Below are 12,178 nucleotides of genomic sequence, written 5' to 3'. Positions count from 1 at the left end.
ACATTTTTTCAAATACATAGAGAAATTAGACAAATTTATTAGTATACAAATCATTCTCTAATTGATAAATGGTCAAAGTATATGAACAGGAAGTATCCTGATTAAGATATTAAAACAATCTATACTCATGAAAGAAAATGATCCAAATCATTGCATGACTGGCATGAACTCATGCTGAATGAAGTGAGCAGAACCAGAAGAACATTATACATTAATAGCAACATTGTAAGATGATCAACTATGAGTGACACATTTTCTCTCAGCAATACAGTGATCAAGGACAACCAAGAGACCTCTTAAGGTAAACACCATCCACATCCAGAGAAATAAATGTATTTTAAATGTAGGGCAAAACACACACTATATTTACTTTTTAAAAACTATTTTTACATCTTTTATTACTTTCTCATGTTTTCACTCCCTGTTGGTTCTACTTCTTTCACATCTTGACTAATAGAGTAATATATTAATTAAGTAATAGAGATTTTACATATTAAATGAGATCTTATACATACAGCCTGCCTTGGGGAGGTGGATAAGAAGGTTCCACTAGGATATATATATATATATATATATATATATATATATATATATATATATATATATATATATATATATATACATACATACATACATACAGAGAGAGAGAGAGAGAGAGAGAGAGAGAGAGAGAGAGAGATGTTTTATTCAACATATTCCTCTCAATTTCCACACCTTTCATGGGCACTTAACCCTCTCACTTCATTCTCAATACCTGATTCTCTCTCTTTTTTTTCTATTCCAAGACTAAACCCAAGTGGACAAATTTCTTTCTCTCTTGCAACCAGAAGATAATAGACCTGAAGGGTCATTAGATACCATCACATCCAGCCCCATAAATTGAATGAGATGAAAATTGAGGCTGACAGTGGTTAAAAGACTTCTCCAGAGTAAGGTAGCTTGTTGGCATCTGATGTGGAATTGAAATTCGGTCAATCCCAAGAATAGTATTCAATCCACTAGGACACCTTGCTGGTCTGACCTATATTTCTCAGTGGTCCTATCTGTTTCCATCATTTCAATGAGTCATTTCCAAGGAAAGTTATCTACATACTAAGGCACAAAGTTGTTCTCTTCTACAGCTGCCACTATGCTGTTCGCTTTGTATGTCTCCCTCACGTGTGGTGTCTTAATTCTATTTTTCACTGTCTTCTATAATGGTCCACTTACATTCTCATTATCATGCGACTCTTCTTTCTCTGTATCTGTCTCTCTTTTGCTGTGTCAATTATTAGATTTTTCATGATGTCTCATTGATCTTCTCTGCTGATATCTTTGTATCTCTGCCTCTACCTCTACCTCTACCTCTATCTCTATCTCTATCTCTATCTCTATCTCTATCTCTATCTCTATCTCTATCTCTATCTCTGTCTCTGTCTGTTTTGTCTGTCTGTCTTTGCCTCTGTCTCTTTCTCTGTCTCTGTCTCTGTCTCTCTCTCTCTCTCTCTCTCTCTCTCTCTCTCTCTCTCTCTCACACACACACACACACACACACACGAACTTCTTTGCTTCTTCCCTTGTCAAAAGGTTTTCCCCCTACTCTCATTCCTACCTAATAATAAGTGGTCTTTTCTTTTTCTTTCCATCACTAATATAATCATAGATTTAGGGCTGGGAAAAACCTTGGAGATCATTGAGACCAACATGATTATATTATATAAGAAGAAATAAAAGTTTAGACACTGTGAATTGCCCAGGGTTAAACATTTATTGAGAATATGAATTAGGATTTGAATTCAACTCATACTGATTTTCAAGAATAGTCTCTTCGAAAACTTGGCTGTCCATAAAAATCTTCTCCTTATCTCTCTTGCTCTAAGGTTTCTATCTCATTTTTCGCTATGTTGCCAAAATAACTAGTCTCTTCATTTTCTCACTGTCGCTGATATTATCAGACATTTAGAACTGGAGTGATCCATAAAGGGTACTGTATCCAATTCCATCATTTAAAAAATAAAGTGATTTAGATAATTTCCATATATTTCCCAGTATCATAGAGCTAGTAAGTATGTTTTGAAGCAGAATTTGAAATCAGGGACTGTGACTGTCCAGGACAGTGGTCTGTTCTCTAGTGACCTGACTGTGTCTGTGTCACTTCACACATTTTCCCCAACCCACATTGTCAGTGGCCCCTTCTCTCTGACCCTTTCTCAATGCTAGCTTCTCTTCAACTCTCTGTCTCTCACATACATTTCCAGGGGGATTTCTTTTTTTAATCATCTGCTGGGTCATCAAATAACATGGCTTGGCAGTGTGTGCATCAGAATTAGAATTCAAATAGGCTGAATTCTAAGGTCAGTGCCCTATGCCCTATGAAACCAGAGGTGGTAGAACAGTACAAGGAGCCAGTGAAAATGCATTATTTGGGATATATCATCATATTCAAAGTACAGCAAAGAAAGCAATATCACTGCATCCCAGAGTAAGTGGGGCAACTGCAGTAAGATAAGTTATAATGAGGCTGAAATTTCAAGAAGGGCAAGTTGTAAAAGGATTTGCCCTCCAAAGAGAATATTTTACATTTGATACTGAAGGCAATAGTGAGTCTTTGAAGTTGACTGGGGGTGGGGGTGACATGATAGGACCTGCACTTTAGGAAAAGCAATGTATTGATCCAATGGAGGGTAGATCATAGTGGGGACACTTGAGGCAGACAGAGCCACTATTGCCATAGCCCGGGTGTGAAGTAATGAGGCCCTTTGCCAGAGGTGGGCAAGGTCAGGTGCATTCAGGAGATGATAGGAAGGTCCAATTCTCCCTTTTTTGACTCAAATTAAACTAGAATGATTTCTGCAAACCATAGAAATGCCTCTTTCTCTACCCTTGCCCCACTACTTCCCCTTCCTTCCTTCACTGCTATTTTCTCAATCTTTTCCTCCTAAATCATGTCTCAGACTACCTAGAGGACCAATTGTCTTTAATCCACTTGATCACTGTCTGCAAATTTACAGAATTTTTTTTACGTCTCAAATTCATTGTGGAAGTCTATTCTTCCCTGATCAAAATTGAAACTTACAATTTCTCTAATTACCAAACAAAATGCTTCCAATTTGTTCCTTCAACAATTTTACTCAACTAAATGATTCTCAGAAGGACAGAGTGGTCAGATAATTTATTACCTAAAATGAAATTTCTTATTCTCTTATTCCATTTTGCTATAAATAAACAAGTCCCTTGGGACAAGACCAAGTTGATAGAAGAAAGACAGGAATTCCCACAAGCTCTCCCCCAGACTATTCCTATAAATTACTGACTAATCAAATTTTAGAGTAGCTGAAGTGACAAAAAGACTGAGTAAAACAATATTCCAGCCAAGACAACTTGGAAGGTCTTCAGGATAGAAGCCAAGGCTAGAAAGGGCCTGAATTGCAACCCAGGCAGTGCTAGTTCCTATCAACTCCAGTCATCCAGGAACAGACTGAGGGGTGCTTGGGTCCCCAGGGGTGCCTGTGGTGCTGTGGTTTCCAGACCTCTCAGGCAAGGGATTGCCAAAGACAATTGGGAAGGTCAACAGGAAATCTTTGCCACACCAGAGTGAGCATGGAGTCCAGTCCAGCACAGACTGAAGTGCAGACCCAGTCCTGGGAACCAGGAGCAGTCCTGGGAACCACCTGTAGGGAGTCACCTGGCAGCTGCCTCCAGAGAACTCAACCCTTGGATGGCAAGGGAGTCAGGGGAGAGTGCAGTGGTCTCTGTTATCTATCCCTGAGGCAAGACTCTGTTGCTTTGCCCATACTCATACCCAGATTGCAGTCTGGGGCCCCAAGCTCAAGAAAAGGAGTTTTTCTGCCATTGCATAGCAGTGACTCTCCTTACAGTTCCAGGTAAGACACAATAACAGGTGCCCAATGCTTTTTTCCCTCTGGCCCTCACAGCACTATAAAGCTAGAGGAAAATGGGAGACTATCAAGTCTGACACAGCAATTGAACAAAGAGAAAACTGTGGCTGGGAAAAGTGAAGTGACTTACCTGGAATAAAACAACTGCACTGGCTGAGTTCAAATGTAAACTCTCTCACTACAACCAGAGGACTCTGTCAAATGACCCTGAGCTACCTCACAGATACCTCCAAGGTCTAACGTTCTAATGTCCATTTCTAGTTTGCTCTTCTCTTTGGGAATATACCCCTACCTCTCCCCACACTCTATAATCACCTAGTACAGACATAGACTTGTAACTAGAAGGAACTCCACAGGTTGCTGAGTCCAAGTCTATCATTTTACCGCAAAAGCAAAAAAGACTTAGTAACCTTAAGTCATTTACCAAGGGCCACTCATCTACTAAGAATATGTGAAACATGGGGGTCAACTAGGAGGATTAGTGGATAGAGCACCAACCCTGGAGTCAGGAGGACCTGAGTTCAAATTTGATCTCAGACACTTAATAATTACATAGCTATATGATTTTGGGCAAATCATTGTCTTGCAAAAAAACAAGGAAAAAGAAAAAAAAGGAAAGAAAGAAAATGTGTGATAATAGATTTGATCTCAGGCATTATTTACTCCCAAGAATAGAAATATGGAGACTTCATTGTATTAGTCCCAAAAATGGTGCTGAAAGGTCCTTCCCAGTGGTCCATTCCCTCTATTTCTCTCTCCTCTTCCATGAACAATTAACTCTAAATCCACCATTCTCTTCTTACTCCAATCCTAACTTTCCTTCCTCTCTATCTCATCCAAAAGGTCATAGAGCTGGTGAAACCTTAGAGGCAAACAAGGTCAGTGTTATCATTTTATAGAGGAGATTGAAAAAGATTATATGAATTTTCCAGGATACCATAGTCATTGAGCATCAGATTCTAACTCAAATATCTTGACTCCAAAGTCATAATTCTTTTCATCACATTATATTTCCTCAGGGACCTTTTATCTATCATGCTCTCACTCATGTTGCTCTTTCTATATCTCTTTATCTTGGCTCTGGATCTTTTGTTCTATTTCTCTATGTCTGTCTCCTCTCTTTCATCACCTCCTCAAACTCTTTTTCTCTTTACTCTAATTCCAAATAGTCTTTTTTTTTCAAAGTTGAACTGGAAGGAACCCTAGGTACCATTGGATCTAAATCTATTTTATTGAAACAACAGAATGAGGTTTAAAAACTCTAACTTCATTACCATGGTTCAAATGTTTATTCTGAATGTGAACTAAGATTTTAACTCAGGCCATTCAGAGTTCCACCAGAATCCATGAGAAGTCCTGGCTATTTTCCTCTACATATTCCCCACAATCCCCACATGTCCTCTTCCTTTGGATAATTGCATCTGACTTTTCATCCTCAGTGACTGATTCAAGCTAACTCTGTATCACTCTATTCATAGAATAATCCCAAGTGGACATCCTTTCTCTCTGGAATCTAGGACATCATAGAACTCATTAGATACTATCAAATCCAGTTCCCTGATTTTACTGAGGATAAAACTGAGGATTACATTAGTTAAATGACTTTAGAATCTTGGTGTCAGTAGGCAAGGCAGAATTTAACTTCAAACTATAAATGGAAAGTATCCACTGTAATACATTGCCACCTCTTGCTATTTCTACCTCTGGTTTTCTTTTTCTGTCTCTGTTTCTCTCTCATTTTATCCATATTTTTCTCTCTGTCTCTCTCTATGTTGTCTCACAAATCTCTCTCTCTCTCTCTCTCTCTCTCTCTCTCTCTCTCTCTCTCTCTCTCTCCATCATTTTGAAAAGCTTTTCTTTCCTTGCTTCTATTTACAGTCAGTAATTTTCTATCTATATTTTCTTTCTTTTTTGTTTCTGTTTGTTATTTTTTCTTTACCTATCTGCCTTTCTTTTTCAGTCTACCTCTGCCTTTCATTCTTTTCTCCTTAAAGGTTTTTCTTTTTCTTTGTTCTGATTCCTCTGTTAATCTTTTCTTTTCCTCTTTATCATCTGTATGATCACAGTTTTAGAGCTGGAAGGAATTTTAGGTGTCACTGAGTCCAACTCCTTTATCCTATTGCCCAGGATCAAAGATTTATTAAAACTAAAATAAGATTTGAACTCAGGGCTTCCAAGACCAGTCTTCTAAGAAACTTAGCTGTGTGAAATGTATATTCCTCCTACTTCCCTTCATGGTGGTTCCAGCTGTGGATAACTCTCCTGCTAAATTTCCTATTTTTAATCTTCTATGGTCTCAATCCTAAAGGGACAATCTCTTCTCTTTCTAGCAACCATAGCATCATGGACCTGGAGCTTCATTAGATACCATCAAATCCAACCTTCTAAGTTAGTTAAGGAAAAAACCTGAAGCTGAGAGTGATAAGTGACTTCTCCAAAGTAACAGAACTCATCTGCAACTGATGTGGAATTTAACTACAATGAATAAAATCCTATTTAATACTCTATACATTATGTTGACTAATTCTAAGCTTGCCAGGTGCCTCTTTCCTTTGCAATTCTCCCTCAGCTGGGTTCTCTTACCTTTATTCCTCATTTACTCCAAAATGGTCTCTTCCCTCACTCCCTTGCTCACACCCTTGTGGTTTTCTAGCTATGGTTATATTTGTCTTTGTCTATCTTTCTATATCTGTGTCTGGTTTCCTTTTTCTATGTAATTGCCACTCCATTTTTATCTCTATAGATTGTTCTGATTCTGTGAACTATCTCTTTCCATTTGCTCTCTGTTTCTGTCTCTGTCAATATCTCAGTACCTCCCTTTTCTCTCCTCTATCCTCCTCAAAAGTTTTTTTTCCCTTCTTATAATTACCTTTCAGTAATACATGATCTATTTTTTGCACCCTATTATCAATAGGATCAAATATTTAGGAGTGGCAGAAACACTTGGGACCATGAATCCTAAGAGAGATTTAAGCACTCAATCTTAATTTCACAAGGTCAAACACTTATGAAAAATGTGAAGCAGGAATGTGAATTCAAGTTACTCTAAATATTCAGCAGGTATCTTCTCCCTCCACATTTCTCCTTGTAGTACTTTCATCTCTCCCTCATTTTCCTGCAGAATGGTCACTTCCTTTACTACCATGGCCCTTATCATGTGGTTCTCTCTCTTTTCCTTTTTATCTTTCTCCCTTTTTTCCTTTTAAACTCTCTTCCTCCCTCTCTTCCTTCTCTCTCCTCTTTAAAACCCCAAAGCTCCTAGGAGAGCACTGTCAAGAAGTGCAACAAAACATGGGCATGTAGGGGGGACCTGCCATGACCCTTCAACAAGAAAGACAGCAAGATTGAAGGGGAGCCAAGATTGTCAAACATTGTGGACCTAATTGAGGATGCCTTGCCTCAAGTGGAGCAGAGACAGTTACCTGGAGGGAGTGGTAAGATGGGTGACTGTTTATCCCCCTTCCTCACTAAGCATGTGCCCCCCCCCAGGGATTAGGAAGTGGAGAGCCCAAATTCAAAGCCCCTATAGATATTCTCCTTGAGCAAGTGGAGTGGTGGAAGAGACCTTTTGATGAAGGTTCTAGATACAGAGGATTCTTCCCAGCATGATTTGAACTAGAGGCCTGTGGTCCAGACCCAGTTGGATAGAATGAAAAGGAATGAGGCTGGCATTCCTGCCATGTAATGGCCCATTTCAAGTACTTGCCCCTCTCTGCACCCTGACTCATCAGGGAAAATGAACTTTTCTCCCCAGTCCATTCATTCCAACAATTACACTATCTTTTCCCTAGTCAAAGAGAAGAGCTAGGGGCACAAAGTCAAAGCCCCCACCTTCAGACCTTTAGTAGAGACCTATGATGAAAGAATGGGCCCCATGTGGTGCTTCAGAGGCCCAGCACGCCAAGGTTAAGGAAAAAGAGGTGAGTAAAATGAAGATACTACAGCTTTCGTTCAAGGCTGGTTGAGGTCTTGTGTGTCTTCCTGTCCAAGGATTTCCTTTATCAGTTGATTCCAGGAGGGCAGAAGTGATGAAGGAGAAGAAATCAATTATCCACGCCAACTTCTAGTTGTTGAAGTGGCATATGACATCTGAACCTTTCTAGAGTAGGCCTCATTGGAGTCCCTGGAGAGGAAGGACTGCCTGCCTCCCAAGGACTTGCTGAAGTCCAGGGTGGAACACCAGGTATGTTAGTGGGAATGCTTCTCCAGGGCTGGTGTCAAGGAGGCAGACAAGATTTGTGGCACCCTGCCCTTTCCCGACAGCACCCATATACCAGCCAACTCCAGCTGCTCCCTGAGCAGAAATGGAAGCCCTCTGACCTAGGCAACTTCACCATCACTCAGATGGCAGTGCTCACTGCTCAGTCCAACCACATGAGTCAGGGGAAGGAGGAAGTGTCAAAGAAGGGCTATTTTGACCCCAATGATCTGCAGTGAATGTCACTGGTGGGAGATCCCTAGGGTGGTTGGGGACATCCATTCAGTTTCTCACAGGGAAGATTCTGCCAGGCTGAGTCTCATCAAACACAGAGGCAGCTCTGCCAAGGAGACTTCTAACTGATCTGACAGTGACAAAAAGAGCCCTTTTGGTGGGCTGGGCTTCACGAAAAGTGACCCTTCACAGCTATGTACCACCAAAGACCAGCAACTGCTCTCCCACCAAAAGGGCAAGGAGCAAGAGTGGGACCCTGAGAGGCCAGAAAGTGCTAGCTCCTTGGAGCATGAGAGTACTGGGTCTCAGGGTGAGGTGGAAGGAAGGCAGCTGCCTATGGGCATGACAGGGTCAGTGGCCCACCAGAAGGATGACAGTAGTGACAAGCTAGGTCCAGTAGGGCTTACCAGAAATGTTCTCTATCCCTGAGCAACATCAAAGGTCACAGTTGCTCAGATGAGGACTGCAGAGATGATGGAGGTCACCAAGGGCAGAACACTTCCTGGGTGAAGGACACTTGCACGTGGACCAAGAGAAGCTGCTCAAAGAAAGCAAAGAACTGACTCTGACCCATACCGCTGATTGTGCCACAAATAACCTTAATTCTGACTTCATGGTGATAAGGCCAGTCCTGACTGTTTTGGGGCATTGACTAGTTGACCCAGTGGTCTACCTTGCTTCAATCCCTGCTACCCTGAACTGGTAGCATTCCATGTGATTAGTAGGACATCCCTATGACTTAGGACCTCCTTCCCTTCCCCACGGCATCCCTCCACCTTCCCCCTCTCCATGGGGCATTCTATTCCTTTTTCCCTACTATAGGGAGACTGATTCTTTCTCTGCTTATCATTTTGCCAGGGAACCTCATTCAGCATAGCTGTTAGTGATCCTAGTGAACACATGTCCCATTTGATGCATCAAGCTCCCCCTCTGGGGTATGTCAGGTACCAATCTGAAGCTCCCCACACCATCAGCTTCAGCTGCTCTCTCACTAGCAGTTGCTACAGCAACAGGAGTTATCCATCTTTCAGCAGATATTGGAGCTGCAGAGGAGAGCCAAAATTGTGGAAATGTTAGAGGGCAATGAAGAGCTAACAGATATGAATGAGAAAGCCTCCAGTTTCAGTCCAGAAAGTAGTCAACAGGGTCTTCCCTGCTCTGGCTCAGTACTTATTCACCAGAAGCCTCCTCTCTCTCACCCAGACTTTCCAGGTCCTAAAGCCAGGCTGTGAGCCCACTGTCCTTATCCCTTTGTAACTCACCTGTGACAGTGCTCAGAAATAAGGTGATCCAGAAACTGGAGGAGACACTCAAGTCACCAGCTTACTCCGACTGTGCCACCCCTAAATCTCACCCTCCTAGCTCTCCTTCTTCTTCTTCCCCACCTCCAACCCCTGCTATCCCCCAAAGATGAAGCACCAGAACACATAGAAAAGAAAACTTGAAATTAGAGAAGGAAACCTCCAGTATTCTCAGTATTTGTTTCCAGACAGTCCTTAAAGATTTTATTCCAGTTCTTTCCAAGTTCCTTGGGGAGAAATTTAATGTTTCCAGCCTACAGCAGCTCCTGATGCAGATGGGTTGGCCCTCGATGTATCCTTAACTGCTGAAGGACCTGAATACATGGAGTTGACCCCTTGGAGAAGGTGAAGACTGAGGTAGAATAAATGGAAGAGGACCAGGATGGGCTCCCTAAGTCAAATTTGGACCACCCAGTCCTCTGTCCCCATTATCTAGGCCAGACCAGATCCAGGGCAACTATAGATCTCTGTCACAGCCAGGTAAATCATTAGGTCCAATGGAGCAAGAGCTCTAGGAGATTCAGGATGGTCAACCAGAGCACCAAATTGGGCTTTGGCCATCTGAAGGTGAAGCTGAGATTCAGGACCAAGGCAAATACTGATCCAGAGGTTTATTTATTTCACAGGAATTCCAAAGGCCCACTATTTAAAGATGAGGAAGATCTTCCACAATGGGACATGAGGAGACAAATGAAAATCAGAACATGCCTCAGGTCAGCAGGACTCCAAGCAGTGTCAAAATACATGAGAGGGATTCTGGTCCTGGGGGACAAGAGTTATTCAGGGTAGGGGGCAAGGTCAGTGCCAACCCCCCTGTACCCAGAAGAAGCAGTGCCCTGCCAATTCCCCACTCAGGATATCAAGTCTCATGTCCCATTGGCCAGTATGAATTATTGGTGGCTGCCACAAACTCCCTGAGACCTTTTGAATATTAGTGATATCACCCAAGCCTTGAGGTGGCTGAGACCCTGTCTTTGGAACAGAGCTACTTAGAAGAAATCACTCTGCTGAATGAAGTTGCCAAGTTAGAACTGGAGAAGAGGACATAGGGAGTTGAAAATCTGTAGAACTGTCCTGTACGACCAACCTTTGAGAGCTTGCTAGTTGCCAATACCCTTATGTCAATTGGAGCTGCACTCTAGTCCATTCATGGCCCCTGTGAAGATCATCAAGCTGCCCTAGGAACCGAACCCTAAAAAGAAGTTTATCTAGATACAGAAAATGTATGAACAGATTTTGTATTTCTTATTTTTAAGAGTTGTTGAGTTGCGCTCAAGTCTACCACTGAGATTATGGATATAATGTAAATAGACTATAGAATGAGACTGACTGGGTTCCACTGATGATTCAAAGAAAAGCAACAGGACCTGGTGAAGCTACAGAGATGCAGAAATTCTGAGGAACAATGTGAAGAGAAAAGTAGAAGCTTGGTGTGAAGAGGCCCTGGAAGGCCATGGAAATGGAAGCATGGATCAAGTGCCCTGTCTCCTCTGGAAAAAGGAAAGAGTAATGACAAGAGTGGAAAGGTGAGCAAGTCTTTGCTGCTGTCAGAAGACTCTGAGAAGGAATGTGCAAGAGACACAAAGAATCAATCTCTGAGGACAATGAGGATATAGATAGTGGAACTGAGAAAGCAAAAAGGAGATGCCAGAATTTCAATGTGAGCAAGAGGCCACATTGAGCTATTCTGTGAGCTAAAGATCAACAAAAAGAAGGTGGTCAATGACCAGGAACAGCTGACCCTGTTGTAGAAGATCCTGTCTCTCACCAGGCAAGACAAGTTGAAGGCATCCTACAAGATTTCAAACAGTTCTAGGAGGGAAGCAGAAAAGAAATGGGGTTAGCATCAGGTACTTATCTTTGCATGACATTCTGCTGAAGAAGAATGGGAAAAAATCCCTGACCAATGATCTGAACCTGTTAATAAAACCCTTTAAAGAAGGTAAAAATAAATTCATGGCCAAAATGAAGTTGAAGGTAGGATCAAAGATCAAAGGTCAACTGAAAGTTTCCCACTCACCTGTGATATTAGAAATGAATAGCTTCTTCTACAACACACACTTAGAAGAAGATGATGAAGCCTGAAGGATGAATGTCCATCCAGCTCCAAGAAGAGACCTTCCAGTTCGTACACCTTAGTGACCAAAAAAGAACAAGTGGTGGAGGTCTCAAACCACCCAAGAAGGGTATGTCTACCACCAGAGTTCTCAAAGCAAAGCAGACCACAGGCAGAAAGCAATCATTTGGCTTACTATTCTGAGAAGTCGAGGCTAGATCTCTCTTCAATGACTCTTCTGAGGATTTATTTGATCAAGGCAGCTAGATAAAAACACAAAATACCTTCCATGTTTTATAGAAAAATAAAGAAGAGAAAGATAAAGGAAGAATAGCAAGAGGGAGAGAGAGAGAGAGAGAAAGAGAGAGAGAGAGAGAGAGAGAGAGAGAGAGAGAGAGAGAGAGAGAGAGAGAGATTTGAGAGAGACAGAGGGATATTGAGAGAGAATTGAAAGAGAGATGGCATTACCAAGGCATCTTGGATGCCTGAAGGGCAACCATCTTTGCTCTTG

At 41.7% G+C, this 12,178-nt stretch overlaps 1 pseudogene; it reads left to right on the top strand.

The window, feature by feature from the left end:
* Nucleotides 1-11,934, top strand: part of LOC141498750 (trinucleotide repeat-containing gene 18 protein-like) — a 98,742-nt pseudogene extending 86,808 nt beyond the window's left edge.
* Nucleotides 11,935-12,178: the final 244 nt, after the last annotated feature.

The sequence above is a fragment of the Macrotis lagotis genome, chromosome X (genome assembly GCF_037893015.1).
Source record: "Macrotis lagotis isolate mMagLag1 chromosome X, bilby.v1.9.chrom.fasta, whole genome shotgun sequence".
NCBI lineage: Eukaryota > Metazoa > Chordata > Mammalia > Peramelemorphia > Peramelidae > Macrotis > Macrotis lagotis.
This window is presented reverse-complemented; position numbering and strand designations above follow the sequence as displayed.